Raw genomic sequence first — 21,426 nt, 5'->3', positions numbered from 1 at the left:
GTCTATTTTTTAAATAAAACTGTATTTCTGTGTTCCAGAAATTGAAAAATGTTACCAATCAAAATCTACTGAAACACTCATGCAAAGACCTAAGTGTGCATTTCTGGAATGCTTGTGTTCCTTTCTTGAAGAATCAACATCCTGGAACCAGATCTTTCAGAAGTGAATTATCTTTCCCCTTGTCACTCTAACCCTCAAACAGTGCTCCACGGGGTTAAAGAAAGTGGTAACTAACAAGAAGTCTTGAGCTTGTCTTACAGCACTGTAGATAAGGAAACAGCTTGTGAGAATTCCCTCTGCTTCCAACAAAACTGACTGACTGGTTGAAACTGGTTGGAACTAGCATGACTGACTGGGACCTGTACAGAATAGACTTACTTGCCAGATGAGCGACCTTCTGACATCACAGCCAGTATTTTCACCACAGGTTTCACACCAACTCCCTCCGAATTTGCAACCCATGAAGAAGCACGAAGAGACAACTGTGCCTGCTCAAGGGACTTTCCAAACCTCCCCTCCCTTTCCAGCAATCATTATTCAATCCCAAAACCCCTCCTCCAGCATCCCTTCCTTTTAGATACTGCTTTAAGCTGGTAAGGGAAGACAGATTTGAGCATCTCCTGCATGGCTGACTTGTCATTAACCTTTCTCTCTATAAAAATCCAGTGATTCAGTGTCTGGCTTTTCATTGTGTGCAGGCAAATTTGGTTTGGTAACAATACCTGACTCTGTCTAAACAACGGTCTGAGAAGGCTGGCCGACAAAGAAGAAAATTCAACCCTCTCAAGCTGAGTATTTGTCTTATCTCATTAAGGATCTTTTAAAAGAAACTTTTCAGCAAATTTATAAATATGCACAACTGATCTTCTCATGAAAAAAAGGGCTGCTGATACAATTTTTAGGGCAGACCATAGTCAGGACTGCCACGAAATACTGCTGATATAGCAATTTTATCAATGAATAGAAAATTATGAAACTAAAATAACCCACTTATTTGTGGTTTCTTACCAACAAAATTAAGAAGTCATAAGGTTGTAATAGCCCTTGGTTAAAAAAAAAAATCACCATTTTCACTGAACAAAATATTCAATGGCCATGTTTCTTTGTGATTAGCAATAGGTAGGGCAGGTAGGCAGTTAGGGAGTCAGGCAGAAAGAAGGTAAAACTTACTGCAAGAGAAATGAAATCACCTTCATTTTTAGCTGTGTTGGAAATAAATCGGTATTTAAGTGACAATACCCACAATCTATCAACTATTGTATTTTTGGGCAACAATTCCTTGCCATGATTTAGTTTCATTTCTATTTGTTGGATTGTTGGGCATATGAACAAAAATTATTCAACCTTATATTACTCTATTTGTAGAAAAGCCAACTACTTAATTCTCCACTATTTTCAAATAGCTGTTGCAACGTACATATTTGAAATTCATATTGGACCAAAATGACTATACTGTAATAACTACTTATTGAGGATAAAATTTATATTAGAAATATTCTTGTCATATTCTGACATCTGTTTATATGTTCTCATATCATTGTTTAATGAAAAAATGCATACTATTCCATTAAAGATATATTTACCCACCATAATTGAAAAATAAAAGGGGGGGGGTCTCATAACTAAAATATCTGAGCTAAAAAAAATAGAAAAGATATCAGTATTATTCACTTTTACAAAATGTTGTTGAACAAATCTTTTTTTATTCTCCAAACCACTCACTCATGAAATGATGTTTCCCCACTAGTTTTCCCTTATTAAGATGAATGTAAGAAAGTCATTGATGTATTTTTTGCCTCTCATTAACTCTATCAGGCAAGTAGGCAAAGTGAAAAATGATGCTTATCAACCTGGGACAAGTAGTCTCTCTACCCTCTTCCAAAAGCTGGAGGTGGGTGTCATAAAGGTATGAAAGTCAGTAGGTTATTAAAATAAACACAAAAACAGAGATGAGAAATCACTTGGATGAGAGGCTGGCAGAGCTGAAACACCACAGACTTAAACATAATTTACCCACGTCAGGCCCCACCCAGGACCTAGTCAACCAGAATCTTGGCCACGGGAGATATGCCTGTTTTGCTCTGTTTCACAAACATTTTAGAATAAACTTTCGTTGTTAAAGTTATGTAATTTAAACAATGTCTTATACTCCAAAGAAAAAAGGCAAAAATTCAATCCAAAAACACTGTATGTGATTTAAACAACAAAAATTTAACCTTGTACTTAAAAGAAAATGACGTTGAAGATAAAGGAATTGCTAAACTTAAGATCCATATTTCTTTATAAGAGAATTGTTTCCTAAAAATCTACACGGAGTTAATAATTTGAATAACAGATATTTTAAACAGAACTTCTAAACTACATGTTTCAATTTTAGATATAGACAGACTCTTCTCTCATTTGCCAGAGCTTATAACACATTCTACCTGTATCATTGTTTATACTTAGTTCTCTATTTAATCTTATCACATGACTGGTGCTATTCCCTTCAAAACTTTGCATACTCCTTTGTTTTCTGGCAACTTGGTTTTCTTCAGAAAGCTTTTCCTCTATAATATCTTCATATATGTTTTCTGGTCAATTTTTTTTGGAATAAGGTTCTTTTCTTTAGGGACATCAATTATGTTTTTTCTGGATCACCCAAATGATAATTTAAATTGCTTTCCTCTCTTTGGGTTTTTACCTTTTGTTTTCTCTACAATTTTCTAAAAGCTTTCCTTTTATGCCAATAATTGAACTGTCGGGCCTTTAAGTTCTTTACTGCTTCGTATTTATTCATTAGTTTTAGACCAATGTTATTTTGTTCTCATTTTATTCCCTTAGTTCCATTTTTCCTATTTCATCTCATTTTATTGACTCATATTAAGTTTGAGCTCTTGCTTTAATACTTTTACGATCTTTAGTTCTGCACTTAAGAACACTTCTGTTTCTAGGGTAATATTTCCTTTAAGGCAGAATTCAGCCTGTCTTCCACATTCTCAAGGCTCTTGCACTGCCTGAGATCATGGGGAATGGTGAGGGAGTAGCACTCAGCTGAGAACATACTCCCGACAGTCTTTTTCTAAATTGTGTTCATTCTTCTAGGTTTTGTTGGATCTTCTTTCTTTAACAGGTTCACTGTCCTTGTTCAAGGGATAAAGCCCACTCTATCACTGGTGCTTGAGAGGAGAGGAGGTAGTGAGATGATCCTGGAGCTTGGATCAGTCTAAGTTCAAGGACTTTTTTGTGATTGTTAGAAGGGGAGAGGCTAGTGGAGGGGATGAGAAAGGTGCACACAGAGGGGTGAGAGCAGGTATGTGAGAAGAATACTGCATTATCACTTTAAAGGTGGAAGTGAAAGCGAGGTGCCTGCTTCTCCACAGATTTTCACTCTCCATTCCTTGATTCTCAAGATCTGGGGCTGAACTGCTCAGAGTGGGCAGCTAAGCCATCAGGCTAGAATATAGACAAATATCTTCTCTTGAGAACCAAAGGCCCTAGAGTGGAAGAGAGTGGACCCTTGGGTTTTCAGAGAACGAAATACTTGGAAGTTTTTTAAAGTTACCCTCATCTGGATTTGTTTTAAATCTATCTATTATAGAGTGACTAGAGTTATTTCCTCTTGTCCTCTTACCCATAGCAAAGAACACAATCATCAAACCTTGTGGCTGTGTCCACAAAATAGTTAAGAGGATGCACAGACCATAGTGCTTCAAAGCAAAAATGAAACTGGTGTGAAGAGGAGGAGGAGACAGCTGTTCACCATCAGCACTTGTGCTTTTCCATCATTTTAAAGGCAACTTGTTGTTAAGGTGAACTACAATAGAAAACACGTTAGAGGAGACAAAGACCAAGCAGTGGAAGGCAGCCCAAGGACTCACAATGGAGCCTATGCAATGTGATCACTCCCCTCTAACCCTGCCAACCAGTGCCCCACCGACACTCTGTCTCAGCGGAAGGACACTGCTTTCTATTCAGCACCCTGATTCTAGAAATGCTGTCATTTTGGATGTTTGTTTTTACCATTACTAAGGTTGGGCATGCTTGGTGCACACCAGCATTGAAACACAACTCTCTCTCCTTACACAGGGAGGGCTTAGAATCAAATTGGGAAGGGAGGAAGAAGACTCAAAACAGGAGTCAGCCAGCCACTGAAAACTGTATTCTCCCACTCATCAGTGTGCTACCAGTAATGGCTGAAAAATCAGGCAGAAATTCTCTGATATCAACACATCAAAAATCTAAACATGACTTCATTTAACAGATACAAAGCACACTCAGGAGAGGGACCCAAATCAGCAGCACTGCCCCTGTCAGATCACTGACCTGGGCTTCGAAAGAAAAGCCAGAGCTCTCCCTCAGGCAGGTGGTCAAGAACAGCTTAGAAAGACCACAAGGGCCACTTCGTTGAAAAAAAGTTGAATAGCTGGGGAAGTATAAGTGAAGATTCCTGGGTTCTATGTGAAGTCACTGACATGTTATTTTCCAAGGCACTAATCTATTTATTAGGGCGTCTATGTTTCTTTGCAGAAGAACACCAAGGAGTTTGAAATATCAGTCAGCTGATTTTCAGGATTACTTCTAGAGAGTAACAGATTAAAAGCAAGCAAGTTTCCTGGCTCAAGACTGCATCTTAGTTGCCAGTGAGGTGTGGCAAAGAATATTCTTATGGTAAGTAGTAGGGATGATAAACCACAACTCACAGTGTGTTTAAAATCCTGTCTTGATTAAAGGTGAACCTCTGAGTAAATCTCTCTTCTTAGATTTACTCAGAGACATGTCGGTGTGAAAAACTTCAGATTTCTTTTGGGCCTTAGGAATACAAGAAGTACCTGCTTTCTAACAACTGAGAGCATGCTGGGTCAGAAGGTCAAGAGATCAGACAGGGAGACCATTTAGAAGGCTTTTATCAGTAGTTTGTGCAAGAGTTAAAATGCTACCCTGAACTCAGGTAGTGACAGTGGCCTCTTATCTGATTCAAATTAAGAAAGCCCGAGAAATGTTTGTCAAAGATTCTGCTGAGGTTTCCCATCTGAGCACTGAGTTAGTTTGGAGAAGAAAAAAATCCATTCACTTTCTATTCCACTGAATCTCAAACTCAATATACATGCATAGAATTGTAAACTGTAGCTGGAAATTCAGGACAAGAAATTTTCAATAGGAAAATGGTTAGGCTAATTATGGCACAGCCACTTAACATAACATTATACATCCATTTAAAATAATTACAAAGATTACATAGCAATATGAAAATTATGATACATTAAGTATACGTGCACATTCTTTTCTTCCTCTAGAGAGAGGTCTGGGCTACAGGCACTGATCTGGGAATAGGCAGTGAGAGCTGTTTTTGTAAAAGGACATAAATGATAAGCCAAACACAATATGCTGTGGAGAGAGGGGGTCTCACATGAGAAGGATGGGTAATCCCTAAGCTTACAGGCGAGCTAGAACAAAAAGAAACAAGGGGACATCAGAAAGATGGGAGAAAATGTGTGACAGGGAAACGGCCAGGAAGTGGCGGTTTGGAGACTTTTAAAAAGGAAGACGTGACCGATAGTGTTGACTATCAATTCAGATACACAGATGGAAATTAACAAGGGGTCCCTGGGCTTGGTGGCCACTGGGATTAGGAAGACATCATTATCTCTGAAAGCAGTGGCGGCAGGGTTCTGGAGGCAAAAACCCTATCATACATACATCAGTGAGCAGTGAGGGAGGGCATGAGGACGCAGAGGGCCTGCAAACACAGGCACTCTTCTGGGGATGCGGCTGTAAAGGAAAAGAGAAAGACAAGATGTCAGAGTCAGGGGAAAGGAGGGTGAGGGAAGGCTGCTTTAGGATATGGGAGGGTTGAGTGTGATTATTAACAGGTAGTGAAAGTAGGCAGAGAGAACCAGACTAAGATGCAAGACAGAAAAATTAAACAAATAATGTGTGATAAAGAGGTATACTCAAGAAGCTACCACCTAGATGTGGGAACAATTGATTACAATGGAGGTGAGGAAATGCCTGGGAAAAGCTCTGTGGTGGCAGCACATCTGACTAGAGCCTACCTTGGCAGGGGGGCGAGTACTTTCCAGTTAGGCAGGAACAAGGTGAACAGGAAAATGCATAAGACTCGTGAAGAGCAGGGAGCCAGTCTTGTTGCTTGTCTATTAGTAGAGTGGGAGATAGGATGGAAGAGGTATTCAAGAACCAGTTTACTCTGGGCCCTGAACACAAAGCAGAGGAGACTGGAATTCACTTAGCAAGCAAGAGGAAGCCACATTCGATTTATCACCAAGTTCTTCCCATTCCTCACGGAATATAGTTCAAGCATCTTAACATGGCCAAGACTGCAGGGTCATCTGACTGGCGACCCTCCAACCTCCCTCTACACCATTTCCCCTGACTCACTCCACTTCAGCTTCTGGTAAACTTTCTCCTCCTTGAACTAGCTCATCTCATTCCTGCCCCTGGGATTTTAACTTGCCATCTCCTCAGCTTGAAAAGCACTCCCTACACCCAACTCTTTAAATAACAGGGTCATTTTTAACTTTCAACTCACTGCACCAGCGTTACCTCCAGGCTGTTCCTCCACTCTACCTAAAGTTGGTGTTCCTGTCCTGCCCACCCCATCCTTCCTCAATTCCTTCCTCATTACAGTCACAACCTAGAACGCCCTGTTTGCCTGTTTACATGTTTTTTCCTGCCTTTGGATTAGGATGGGCAGAGGGAGTCCACACTCACTCACAGGCTCTTTAACATGGGCCCGCAGCAGGTGCTCACACGAGGGGCAGGACAGGAAGCCAGGGAAGCGCCCTGAGCATGCAGACAGAGTCGACAGGCATGAAGCCAGCCCTCCCAGAGCGCCTCCTCTCTCTGAGCAAAGCCTTGGGCTTTAAGCTGCTGGGGAAAGGGCAGCGGACGTCACCACAAGGACAGACAGAAACACCCTGCAGCCGGGGGAAGAACAGAGGAGGAGACCCTCTACCACAGGGGAGGCAGGAAACTGTTGTGAAACCAAAATACCACACCAAAAGTATTCCAGTCCCTTCCCATGGGGGAGCAGCTGGAAACACAGGGATGGCCAAGACTGAGGCTGGACCAGGAGAATGGAGCAGCGAGCCCTCCCCAACCAGAAGCCCAGCCCTCACTGGGAGGCAGCAGCAGCCCACTGCCAGGGGGGCGGCGAGGAGGTGGGCAGGGACTCCCCCAGCCCATGGTACAGAAGGCTGCAAGCTGAGCAGGGGCACTAGCACTGGGAAAGGCCCCCAGCATCCCAGTCCCCGCCAGAAGCACAAGGAACCGGCAGGCCATCGCTGGAAGAATGGAAAGCCAGAGTGTACACTGAACATCCAAGCCCAGCTCAACTCTCGAATGGGCAGGCTCAACTGTCCTCCCGATCACCTGACAGAACAGTGCCCATTTCCAGCCTCCAGAAGCAACCCACTTCAGTAGTGAGAAAGAAAAGAAACTCTTTCTCAGAGGAACGCAAGTCCCCTTTAATTGTCAGGCTCAGAGAGGCACTGAGATGCTGTAGTGTACGACAGCAGCCATGTCTTACTCTCCCCCTCGAGCTAAATAATTACCTTCTGAAGCCACCTGCTATGTGTGCCCTACACTAACTGAAGCCAAGTGCCATAAAATGCCACACACCGGACATTGTAACTCATAGCCAGCCAATCACTAACCAATGTCATCTCTGTAAACCAATGGGAATTCCTGTTAAACAAATATCAGCCCACCACTCATCCCCTTTTGCCTTATAAAACCTGCTTGTAACGACCAGATAGAGCACTCTCTAAGGCAACTTCAAGTGTGCCAACTCGCTATATTAATTTTGCCTCAATTTCTTTCTTTAGGTCAATAGTATCTACTGTTAATAACCAAAATTAAATACACACACACACGCACACGTGCACACACACATATGAGGCACATGCTTTCACTGTCAAAGCAATCACCTCAGCCAGACTCCGAGATGACCCGGGTGTTGGAACTCTCAGAGACTTTAAAATAACTGTGTTTAATATGCTAAAAGATCCAGAGGAAAAGGTGGATAACATGCATTCACAAGTGGGAATTTAGGCAGAGAGAGGATCAAATAAAATGCTAGAAATAAAAATCAAAGCAAGAGAGATAAAGAAAGCCTGTGACGGACTTATTAGGAGACTTGAGAAAACTAAGCAATCTGTAGGAAACTTACAGATAGTCCAGTAAAAATTACCCAATCAGAAACACAAAGAGGAAAGAAAAAAGAGGTAAGAAAAGGAAAGTGAGGGGAGGGAGTAGAGGGAAGGAAGAAAGGCAAGAAAAAAAAGAATGAAGATAGGCAAGTACGTTGGGAGCCACAGGACAGTATCGAATCGTGTGACATATAACTGGTTTTGCAGAGGGAAAAGAAAGAATAAACAGAGCAGTAGAAATACGTGAAAAAATAATGGCCACAGATTTTCCCCAAATAATGAAAACAACAAACCATACATCCAAAAAGCCTAAATAACCCATAACGAGGATGACTAAGAATATGAAAGAACAAACATACAGAAAGAATTTTAAAAATACTGAGAAAAAGAAGAAAAGGGAGGAAAAAAAATTTAGATATCATATTCAAACTCCTGAAAACCAAACATAAACAGAAAATCCTGAAAGCAGCCATAGGGTAGAAAAACATTACACATAGAGAATCAAAGGTAAAAATTAAAGCAGATTTCTCAACAGAAACCATGGAGTGATATTTTTACACTACTGAAAGAAAAAAGAAAACTGTCCAACCCAGAATTTCATATTGAGAAATAATACAGCTTTCAAAAATGAAGGCCAAAGAAAGACTTTTTCAGAAAAGCAAAAACTGAGAGATTTCATTGTCTTCAGACCTATACTGAAATGTTAAAACTTAAATGGAGATCTATACGTATAAACGAAGAGCTCTGAAAATGGTAAAATTCTAAAAAGAATTTTAAGAATTTTATCTCTTCAAAACTTCACCAATGTAAAAGATGATACAGTGTTAAGTATTATCTTTTTTTACAGTTAAGTAAAAAGCTGTACTGTCCAATATGGCAGCATGGCAGGTAAAATAATGGCCCTGTAAAATGGCCACACCCCAACCTCTGGAACCTGTAAACGTTTCTGTATGTGGCAAACGGGACACTGCAAATGTGATAATGTTACGTATTTTCACATGGGGAGATCATCCTGGGTTTTAGGAGGACTCTTAAATTTAATTACAAAATCCCGTAACAACGGAGAATCTCTTCTAGCTGAAGTCAGAGGTATCAAACAACCGAAGAGCCAGGAGAGAAACTGGAAATGAGACCTGACCTGCCACTGCTGGCTTTTAAGATGGAGAAAGAGAGCTGTCATCCAAGGAACATGGTGGCCTCTAAAAGCTGGGAACGGCCTTCAGCTGACAGCTCACAAGAACATGACAACTACAGCTACAGGATTTAATTCTGCCAGTAACCTGACTAAGCAGGGAAACAGACTTTTCCCTGGGGCCTCCAGAAGACAGACCTGCTGACATCACCACTATAGCAAGCTAAGACCTGGGTCAGGCTTCTGACCTACAGAACCACAAGACAGTAAGCACTGTGTCTACTGCTACATTTGCAGCAATTTGTTATGTAGCAAAAGAAAGTGAATACATGTATATCTTGTTTTGCTGAGCTTCACTTTACTGAGCCTCACAGATACTGTGCTTTTTACATTAAAGATTTGTGGCAACTCTGCAGGGAGCAAGTCTATCTTGGCACCATTTCTCCAAACATGCACTTACTTCTTGTGTCAGACACATTTTTGGTAATTTTTGCAATATATTTTAAACTCCTGCATTATGATTATTGTATCTGTCACAGTGATCTGTGATCAGTGAGCTTTGTTTTTACTGTTCTAATTGTTCTGGGGCTGCATTAACTGTGCCCATGCAAGTTCGTGAACTTAATAAATGTCGTGTGTGTTCTCACTGCTCCATCAACCGCCATTCCCCAGTGTCTCTGCCTCTCCTTGGACCTGCCTATTACCTAAGACACAACAAGGTTGAAATTATGCCAGTTAATAAGTCTACAAGGGCCTCTAAGTGTTCAAGTGAAAGGAAGAGTTGCATGTCTCTAGCTTTAAATCAAAAGCTAGAAATGATTAAGCTTACCTAAGATGGCACGTCGAAAGCTGAGATAGGCTGAAGGCTAGGATGCTTGTGCCAGTAAGCCAAGTTGTGAATGCAAAGGAAAAGTTATTGAAGGAAATTAAAAGTGCCAGTCCAGTGAACACACGAATGCTAAGAAAGCACAACAATCTTATTGCTGATATGAAGAAAATTTTAGTGGTTTGGACAGAAGACGAAACCAGCCACAACATCCCTTAAGCCAAAGTCTAATCCAGAGAAAGGCCCTAACTCTCTTCAGTGCTATGAAGGCTGGAACAAGTGAGGAAGCAGAAGAAGAAAGGCTGAAAGTTAACAGAGGTTAGTTCAAGAGATAAAAGGAAAGAGGCCATCTCCATAACATAAAAGGGCAAGGTGAAGCAGCAGGTGCTAATGTAGAAGCTGCAGAAAGTTATCCAAAAGATTTCACTAAGATAACTGAGGAAGGTGGCTAGAGTAAACAATGAATTTTCAATGCAGATAAACCAGACTTCTATTGGAAGAAGATGCCATTGAGGGCTTTCATAGCTAGAGAGGAGAAGTCAATGCCTGGCTTCAAAGCTTCAAAGGACAGGCTGACTCTCTTGTTGGGGGCTAAAACAGCTGGTGGCTTTAAGTTGAAGCAAATGCTGATCTACTATTCCGAAAATCCTTAGGACCCTTAAGAATCATGCTAAATCTGCTCTGCCTGTGCTCAACAGATGGAACAACAAAGGCTGGATGACAGCACATCTATTTATAGTATGGTTTACTGAATTTTCTTTCTTTTTTTTCTTTTTTGAGACAGAGTCTCACTCTTGTTGCCCACGCTGGAGTGCAGTGGCATAACCTTGATTCACTGCAACCTCTGCCTCCAGGGTTCAAGCCATTCTCCTGCCTCATCCTCCAGAGTAGCTGGGATTACAGGTGTGTGCCACCACACCCAGCTAATTTTGTATTTTTTGTAGAGACAAGGTTTCTCCATGTTGGTCAGGCTGGTCTTGAACTCCCAACTTCAGGTGATCTGCCCACCTTAGCAATCCAAAGTGCTGGGATTACAGGCATGAGCCACCACACCCAGCCGGTTTACTGAATATTTTAAGCCCACTGTTGAGAGTCACTACTCAGAAAAAAAAGACTTCTTTTAAAATATCACTGCTCATTGACAACAAACCTTGTCATCCAAGAGCTCTAATGGAGTATTTTGACTTTTAAGCCTTACTATTTAAGAAATTCATTTCATAAGGTGATAGCTGTCATAGACAGTGATTCCTCTGACGGAACTGGGCAAAGTAAATTGAAAGCCTTCTTAAAAGGATTCACCATTCTAAATGCCATTAAAAGTATTCATGATTGATGAAAGGAAGTCACAATAGCGACATTAACAGGAGTCTGGAAGAAGCAGATTCCAGTCCTCATGGATGACTTTGAGGGATTCAAGACTTGAGTAGAGGAAGTCCCTGCCGATGTGGTGGAAAGAACAAGAGAACCAGAATTAAACTGGAGCTTGAAGATGTGACTGAATTGCTGCAATCTCATGATAAGACTTGAATGGATAAGGAGATGCTTCAATCGATGAGCAAAGAAAGCGGTTTCCTGAGATGAAATCTGTAAACACTGCTGAAATGACAACAAAGGATTTAGAGTACTACATAAATACAACTGAGAAAGCAGTGGCAGGGTTTGAGAGGACTGACTCCAATTCTGAAAGAAGTTTCACTCTGGGTGAAATGCTACCAAAGAGCATCACATGCTACAGAGAAATCTTTCATGAAAGTAAAAGCCAATGTGGCAACCTTCATTGCTTTATTTTAAGAAATGGCAACAGCCACCCCAATCTTTAGCCACCACTACCCTGATCAGTCAGCAGCAATCTGCACTGAGGCAAGATCCTCTACTAGCAAAAAGATATGACTGGCTGAAGACTCAGATGATCATTAGCATTTTTGGGCAATATTTTTAAAATTAAGGCATGTATATTGTTTTATTAGACAAAATGCTATGAAAGCCAATTCTCATTTACACAATTAACAGACTACAGTATAGTGTAAACATAACTTTGGTATGCAATGGAAAATAAAAAAAGTCGTGCGACTTGCTTTATTGCAGTATTTGCTTTACTGCAGTGGTCTAGAACTAAACCCACGGCATCTCCATGGTACGCATATTCAAGAAGCCACTAGGCACACTGCCTATTGGCTAGTCACATTTTAAAACAAAGTATGCAGTTCAACAAAGTTAAGACGACACAGAAAGTACGTTCCCTGAACACAGCAAAATTAAACTAAAAACAAATAGCAGAAAGATACATGGAAAATCGCCAGATGTTTCGAAATTCATCAATACAATTCTGAATAGCCCAGGGTTCAAACAGGACATCACAAGAGAAATCAGAAAAATCAAAATAAAACTAGCAAACTAAGAAACTATGATAAAGAATATCTACCTCATACTCAAAACTAAATCCTAGAAAAATCTCCTCCTGAGGTCTGGGATAATAAGAGGATTCCTGCAATAGCCACTTATTTTTAATCACTTCTGTAGACCGGTTCAGCTAACACAATGAAAGAATAAAAAGAAATGAAATATAAATGATGGTAAGAAAATAGCATTATTTCTTGATAATAAAATGATCTCTTAGAGAACCCAAAAGAAATCACTGAAAATCTATACCTAACAAGAGAGTTCAGTACAGAAATACACAAATATCGGTCTTTTTCCTTATGCCACAAATGATTAGTTAGAAAACACAATGGAAAATATTCTTTGATCAATATTAATAAAAATATTTAAATGCCATGACACAGTTTAGCACAGAATAAACATACAGAAAATTTTAAAAGTTTTTAGTAGGAGTTTTTTTTTTTTTAATGGCTTACATAATAAAGAAATACAGCATGCCTCTGGGGAAAAAAATCATATTTTGAATACATCAATTTGCAAATATCTAAGTTTTATAAAATTTCAAACAATAAAAAATTTTACTCTTTTCAGAAATGTAACATGCCTCCAATCTTCATGAGAAACAATCGCTCTAAATTAAACAACAAAATTCTGAAAGAAAATTATGTAAAGACAACTTATGGAAAAGATATTAAATGATTAAGACAGTATTTTCTCAAGATCAGATCAATGGTTAAACCAAGAATCCATAAGAAGATCCTATCATACACACACACACACACACACACACACACTCTTAGCAAATGAAAAAGGTGCCATATTTCAGCATTTTGAGGAAAAGAGATAAGATTCAAGTCTCATACAATGGATAGTAAAGTAGAAGCAGATCTTAAGCAAACACATGTACCAAAATAAGTTCAATAATTCATTGTAAGAAATAAAACCACAGAAAGAACAAGAAAAACAGGAATAAATATTTAGCTCACCTTGGGCTGGGATTATATTTCCTAAGCAAAAAAGTAAACAAAGCAATTTGAATACATAAAAACTGAAGACTGTGTTTGTGTGACAGTGTGTGTGTAATTTTCATTTTAAAAAGCAAGTGACAAACTGAGAAAGTATCTGCAACATGTAAGACAAGGGTTAACATGATAACATATAAAGAACTTTTATAAGGGACTTATAGTAATGAAGAATTAAGTAATTCAGATGATCCTCCTCCTCTGAGAACAGATTACCCAGACAAAATATAAATATTATCAGCTTGAAGGCAATTAAGCAGTAAAAAGAGAGTTACTAAGACAAGATCCAGGAGAGGATAACCAAGTCCAAAAAGGGGAGATTGGTATGTGGGGCTCCTTTTGCTCAGGGAGGGTTTATCTATTCAAAAGAGCAGCTAAAATGCTGGGCAGTTCTGACAATCTAAAGGAGCTAAAGGTACAAAGGACAGAACCCAGGGCATGCCACGCATGGAGTCCATGTTAAAACCTGCATGTTTTCAGTTGAGAACGTAAAGGGCTTCATTCTGGGAATAAGGGAGAACTGGATAAAGATCAAGTTTCACATAAACTGCAACTCACTCTCAATGGCCCCAAAAATCTCACACTCCAAAACTCAATTAAGATGAATCTTAGATTGTCAGTTCTCCTATAAGCCTGGCAGAAGAAAACTGAAATCTTCTTTGAAGGAAGGTATTGTCAATTTAGGCTTTAAAACATTTCTATAATTTCTAAAATAAAATGTCCATCACATATTCAAAGATAACCAGGCCATCTGAGAAAAGAATTCAACATGAAAGAACCAACATTATAAACAGATTTACAAGGGTCCAATATACTGGAATGAATACACAAAGACTTTAAAATAAATGTGCTAATTTAATAAAAACAAGAATACTGAAAATTTCAGAAAACTACAAGTAGAAAAGACACAGCAGATTTGAAAAGCCAAATATAAATTACAGAACTGAAAAAAATACCATAATAGAACTAAGATAGATTTAAGTTTAGATTAGGACAACGGAAAAAGACAGTTGCTGGGTGCAGTGGCTCACAGAGGTTGCCACTCCCAGCTACTCAGGAGGTTGAGGCAGGAAGATTGCTTGAGGCCGTAAGTTTGAGACTAGGCTGAGCAATATAGCAAGACTTTGTCTCTAAAACAAAAAATATAAACATAATCTGGGTGCAGTGGCCCATGCCTGTAGTTCCAGCTACCTGGGAGGCTAAAGCAAGAGAACTGCCTGAGCCCAGGCGTTCTGAGGCTATAGTGAGCTATTATCAGACCACTGGGCTCCAGCCTGGATAACAGAGCAAGAAGACCCTGTCTTGGTGGCGGGAGCAGGGAGAAAGAGAGACAGAAAAAAATAAAGGATAAGTCAGATGAAAACAACACAGAATAAAGTATTAGGAGACCAAAGGATACAACATCCAGAAAGTAACAAAACAAAGACAGAAGATGGAAAGATAAACAATGGGGCAGAGGCAATATGTGAGGAGATAAAGTCAAAAAATTGTTACAAATGAATGAAATGCATGAATGTACATATCCAAGAGCACTCTAAACCACAAGCAAGGTAAATATAGAGAAATCATACCTGCACACATCACTTTGAAACTGCAAAAGTCAAAGCAAGGCCCAAAATCTTAAAAATAATTTTAAAAATTACTGGTAATTTTTAAAAGTCAGATTACCTTCAAAGAAGCAACAGACTGATACCTCTACACCAACAATAAAATGCCAAGCTAGACTTCTGTGCTTCCAAACCCAGCAAGAATATTTTTCAAGAGTGAAAGGAAATAGAACTTTTCTAATAAATGACACTTGAAAGAATTTGTCATAACAGACTTGCACAAATGGAAAACTAAAAAAAATCCCTTTAAAATTATGAGAATATTTTATTCTATCTTAATTTATTTGGACAACTTGAATGACACATAAAATTTAACTTAAACTATAAATAAAATTGTCCCAAGAAAGTAAAAACTTGAACAGGCCTAAGACTGAGGAAGAAAATAAGAATACACTATTCAAGACTGACATAATACTGTTCTCCTTCCCTCAAAAACACTCAAAATTTTCAAGTAACATATATTAAATTTTCTAGAATATTAAATAGAGCAACAGCTATCTAATACAGTTAAGTCCAGATAGATAAAAAAATAAGTCTCCATGTGTGGCACAGCCATTCATGCAGCTGTCTAAACTAGAAACTATCCTGGACTCTTGCAGCCAGTTACCACTTCTGCTCACTTTTTCTCCAAATCATCATTGTTCAAATACGTCCTCTGGTGAACTCTGAAGATGGGGAAGCCAGGGTCTATGTTCTGGCTCTGTCGCTTTAGCTATGTGACCTTGGGTAAGTTCTATTATTGAGCCTTCATTATCTGTAAAACACAGATAATGGCACCTCATGGGGTTGCGAGAATTATTTGAGATAATGCATGTAGACAGCTTGGCACTGTGCCCAGAACTTCAATTTTAGTTCATTATTATTGCTTCTGTTGATATTATTATCATTATTACATAATCAACACCATCGCTGGTTTCAATTGCAATACTAGGACAAGATAGCTACACCACTATTTCAGCATGTATATTTCTACCTTACTAAAGGGCTGGGATTAATACTGGTATTTTAGCTTCAATGAAACTAAATGTTTAATACCCTTCTCATAAAAAAAACTCATAAACATATATTTTATTTAATGTTTTTAAATAATTTTCTTTAAAAAGCTATTATTCTATTAAAATACAAAATTAATATTTAAACTAAACAATATTAAAATAAAATAAACAAAAACAAAATAATAATCATTTTATAAGTATGCCCTTAAGAACTGACAACACTGGGTCACAAATGTATTTCTATACTAAAAGTTTCCACTCTTAACATGCTCTGACTCTACCTTATTTAAAAGAAAGAAAATGAGATCACATATATTTCTGCATCTTCAAATAATCCGCTTCTTGCCTGATGCTTACAGAGATGCTTTTTTACTTTGAGGTTTTTTTTGGAAGAATTGCAGTTGTACGTCAAGCTGTATTTTTGTTTCAAAGAAAACATTTCCAGCAGCGCTTACCTTTGTTAGTTTCCTCATTTAGAGGGATTCGAATGCAGAATTACCTGTTATCAGTATGACAGCAATGTTCTAGTCTACTTGTGTGGGAAGCCTTGGTGTCATTTGTACAACAGAAATTCTGTTTTGCTGACTGATATTTCTCTTCCTCTTAGGGACAATGTGGGACTGGAAGAATTTTTTCACATCAGTACACCTTTCTGTTATTGATTTTTAACTCTGATCCACAGCAGTTGGAGCAAACTGTATCATTTCAATCCTGTTTGATTTAATGATCAACTGCTTTATGGCCTAGGTGATGCTCTATCCTGAAGAATATTCCACGTATAGTAGAGAATAATATGTATTTTGTTGTTCTTCGGTGGAGTATTTAGGTCTACTTGGCTCATAGTGTTGGTAGTCAAGTCTTCTATTTCCTTGATGACGTTCTGTCTAGAAGATTCCAACCGTTATTACAAGTGGGGTATTGAGTCTCCAACTGTGATTGCTGAATTGTCTATTTCTCCCTTCATTTTTGGCAGTTTTTGCTTCATGTATGTTGAGGTTCTGTTGTCAGGTGGATACATTTTTGCAACTGTTATACCTTCCTGATGAATTGACACTTTCATCATTAGAAAATGTCCCTATTTATCATTAATAACATTTTTTAATTTTAAAGTCCTTTTTGATATTGACATCGCAACTCTAGCTTTCTGATGCCTGTTATTTGCATGATATATCTTTTCCTATCCTTTCACTTTCAGTAGATTTGTGTCTTGGATCTAAAGTGAATGCCAGTGCAAACAGTACAAACAGTCTGACAATCTCTGCCTTTTGATTGGACTGTTTAATCCATTCACATTATTGGTATTGTTGACATCGCTGGATTTATGCCTGTGATTTAACTTTTTGTTTTCTCTACATCTTGGTCTGTTTTTTGTTGTTGTTCCTCTATTTCTCCTTTAACATTTTCTTTTACATTAAGTGAATATTTTCAAATATATTATTTATGACTTTTTCACTTACAGGGATTTTTGCTTATTTCCTTTGAAGTAGCTCTAGCGCTTACCTCACATCTTCAGAGTGTGATGTGGCAACATTATGCCTATATAGCTCTATTTTCCTTTTTCCCCTTTTTGGTATTACTGTTACACATATTTATAAATGTTACAGTTCAAAAATACACTGTTAATCAGTACTTAACTATGTCTTTTAAATACTCCACTAAGAAAAGCAGGTATATACTTAAGAATATTTGCCAAAAAAAAAAAAAGAGTATTTGCTATATTAACCTTCTTATTTGCCTTTTCAATTAAGCACTTTGCCTGACTCCTGACATGCACTTCACAGAAAGTGGTTAAGAACAATTTTACAACTCAAGACAGGTCCTCTTTGGCTATGATATAGCTGGGTTAGCACAAAAAGTAACAGAAAAGTGACAACTGATGTGTCATGAAATAAATACATTTTCTATTTTCATAACTTGCTCTAACGTTGGATAGTATGGTTTGTACAAAAGTGGCAGAACGCTGAAAGACAAAAATATGAATGTTGCTAACAAGATAACTGACACTGATGAGTAAACCAAATACATATTATCGCTCATCCAAAATGCTTGGGACCAGAAGTGTTTTGGATTTCCGATTTTTTTTCCAGATTTTGGAATACTGCATTATACTTACTGGTTACTACTCTGAAAATCTGAAATCTGAAATACTCCAATCAGCATTTCTTTTGAGCATCATATTAGTGCTTAAAAAGTTTCAAATTTTGGAGCATTTTAGATTTCAGCTTTTCAGATTAGGAATACTCACCCTGTTTTCTAACATATTTTTACAGGTTTAAGAAAATCACTTTGTAGACGGTTGATTCAGCCTTCAACTAAAACACTGGCCAGGTTTACAGAATAACAGTCATATTTCTCTGCCCTGAGTCTTTCAAATTTATATTCTCTTGCTCCATTTTCACAAGAAAGATTCCAAAGATTTCAGTGATTTTTCTTGACTTTTTTTTTTTTTTTTTTGAGACGGAGTTTCGCTCTTGTTACCCAGGCTGGAGTGCAATGGCGCGATCTTGGCTCACCGCAACCTCCGCCTCCTGGGTTCAGGCAATTCTCCTGCTTCAGCCTCCTGAGTAGCTGGGATTACAGGCATGCGCCACCATGGCCAGCTAATTTTTTGTATTTTTAGTAGAGACGGGGTTTTACCATGTTGACCAGGATGGTCTCGATCTCTTGACCTCGTGATCCACCCACCTCGGCCTCCCAAAGTGCTGGGATTACAGGCGTGAGCCACCGCGCCGAGCGATTGCAGTGATTTTTCTAAGAAAGTTCAAGGATCTATAAATTTCAGATTAGTGTCCAGTCAGTGTTATGTCTCTCTCTTATGAGAGTATACGGTAGTTGAATCCACAAGAATATAGTATGATAATGATTTCTCCAACCAATGTGTGCTGTGGGCCACTCCATTACTAAATAAAGATCCAGGAATTTTGCAAGCTACAACCACTTGGTAGGTTGAAATCAACCATGGTGGGGAGTATCTGCACCACTTTGAAAAATGCTACAAATTGTTATCTCCCTCCCCAGTCGCCCCTCTAAGTCTGGCCCAGCTAGTTTACCAGCATACCATGGACCCTACATCAGTAAGAAAAGCTTAAATCTAGGGCAATACTGTCTATTACCAAGACAGGGAAATGTGAACGCCCCTTGACAAACACTTCCGCCACCAGGACGTTTGAGCTGTAGTGTTAACACCAGAAACCTGGAATCCTCAATTCTTTAGACTATCACAACTTCTCACCAGGTTTACAAAGGTGTTATGATATTACAAAATAGCTACACTGAGAATAATCTTAGTCTTCCTGATTCAACAATGTCGTAAGAAACGCTTCATCTGGAGTTGTTCACAGTCTCTATTCAAGGTTAAAGGAAGCTTTTATTTTTGTTACAATGACATACACAAACCATTTGTATACATCACTGCACCAGATAACTTAATATGATGGAAGAAACAATTTACTTCAGAAAAGCAATCTAGATTACACATCTAACCACACTTAAGAAATAAAAGAAAGCAATAATAAACACTGTTTACAAATCCTGCCTGTAAAGGAATCCATCCTTTCTGACCCCTCTAACATCCATCATCATTGATTCAATACACATTTGTCGAATGCCTACTACATGCACTAGTAACCGTAGTAAGTGCTGCACTATGACTGTAGGCAAAACTCTAAGGGGAAAATGAGAGGAGACCCTGGCAGAGGTGAGAGGGTGAGGGTGCGCAGCAGTAGGTTGCATCTGTTACCAAGTTTTTTTTTTCACATGTTAAACAGTTATTAAATAGCTAACTACATGCTGTGGGGTGGGCCTGCTGAAATAAACACATTCCTCCAGGCCAAAAACTCAGTGACATTTTCCTCCGGCTCCGCTCCTCCTTTGCAGTGGGCTGGACTCCCACGGCATCTGCCCCTCCGGTTCCAGCAGTCCATCTCCCGCCACAGATGAGGCCATGCATGAATGTTACCACATACATTTGTTTTCATTGTGATGCTCTTCCGTCCTCTTCCTGCCCTTTCCCACTCATCCACAGACTCTAATTTGCTACTTCCAACTGTTATCTTAAATAAAATAATTTTATACCCCATGCTTGGTATTCAGGGAAAAATTCTAAGATACATCCTTCAAAGTTTGATAAATTTCCTGTGTATAGCATAGCCCCATAAAATACAGTGAAACAATAAAAGGTGTTATTTTATAGTGAAATAATAAAAGGTATTCTTTTATAGTGAAAAATTTAAAGAACATCATATTTTTGGTTAAATGATACTTTGTTATTTCCATGCTTTGCTCTTTAAATTCATTTTCTAGGCTTTCCTAGTTCTTTATCTGTCTTCAATTTATCCGCCTTCTCTCATTTTTATTTTCTACTATTTCTCCCTGCAAATTATATTTTTCATCTTTATGCAACATGTCTGCTCTCTTCTCTAAGGAAACATGAGAACAAGTCTCTATGAAGGCAAAATATATATACAAGCTTGCCTCTTTCTTTCTTTTTGATCTTACACAGAGAATACAGTAGCAAACCTGGAGAAAAGCCTAAACGGATGAAGAGCAACACATATTATCCTTATAAGTCACCCTGTGGCATTATTTATACAGAAAAATACTGCGACATATGGCATGAAGTCAATTACCTAAGAAGCAAAGTGAAACAAACAAAACCTGGGTTTTTCCCCTTATACCACTCTTCTATGAATCCCCAAATGAGCCTCTAAGATAAGATTCATTCCTTTGTTTTTCACAGTCCTCAGGGATGCTGTCAAAGCAGCTCAAATCCGCATGCCAAGACCTTAATTACTTTATCTCTCTTGTCAAAAAATGTAGCAGTGGACATAAATATGTATTTAATATAATGTAAGACAAATTTTAAAAAACATTTTAATCTCTCTAAAATCAGGATGCATCTTCTAATCAATTATAAGAGCACTGTGTCATAACTTAATTGTCAGTGACTTTTCTCCTTGCTAAAGGATGCATAAAATTATTGTGCATCTTGCAATCAATAGCATTTTGAAGTCAATGAAATATGCTGTAAGTATGCACAAGAATGTGAGTCTTTCTGTGAATCACCCTATAAAATTAAAATCAGGTTAGCTACTTAAGTCTCTAATTTAATAAATGGCTCAACAGACGGTGGTAAGTAACACTGTTAGGAAATATTGAGAATTTTTGCCTTTCATATTTCATAAGGAGCAATGTTTTGTGATTCTGAACTTAAACACAGTAACGACAGGATATTTGAAGACATTTATTTTACATTAATGTACTATAAAATGCTTTGTTTATATCATTATGCAAATCATCTTTTATAAAGCTGACAG

The 21,426-nt window shown here is 38.5% G+C and overlaps 1 protein-coding gene across 5 annotated transcripts in view; it reads right to left on the bottom strand.

The window, feature by feature from the left end:
• HIVEP1 (HIVEP zinc finger 1) overlaps positions 1–21,426 on the bottom strand; it is a 149,395-nt gene that overhangs the window by 38,446 nt on the left and 89,523 nt on the right. The gene's annotated exons all lie outside the window — the stretch shown is intronic.

The sequence above is a fragment of the Aotus nancymaae genome, unplaced genomic scaffold (assembly GCF_030222135.1).
Source record: "Aotus nancymaae isolate 86718 unplaced genomic scaffold, 86718_ANA_hifiasm-v0.15.2.pri h1tg000051l, whole genome shotgun sequence".
Lineage (NCBI taxonomy): Eukaryota > Metazoa > Chordata > Mammalia > Primates > Aotidae > Aotus > Aotus nancymaae.
This window is presented reverse-complemented; position numbering and strand designations above follow the sequence as displayed.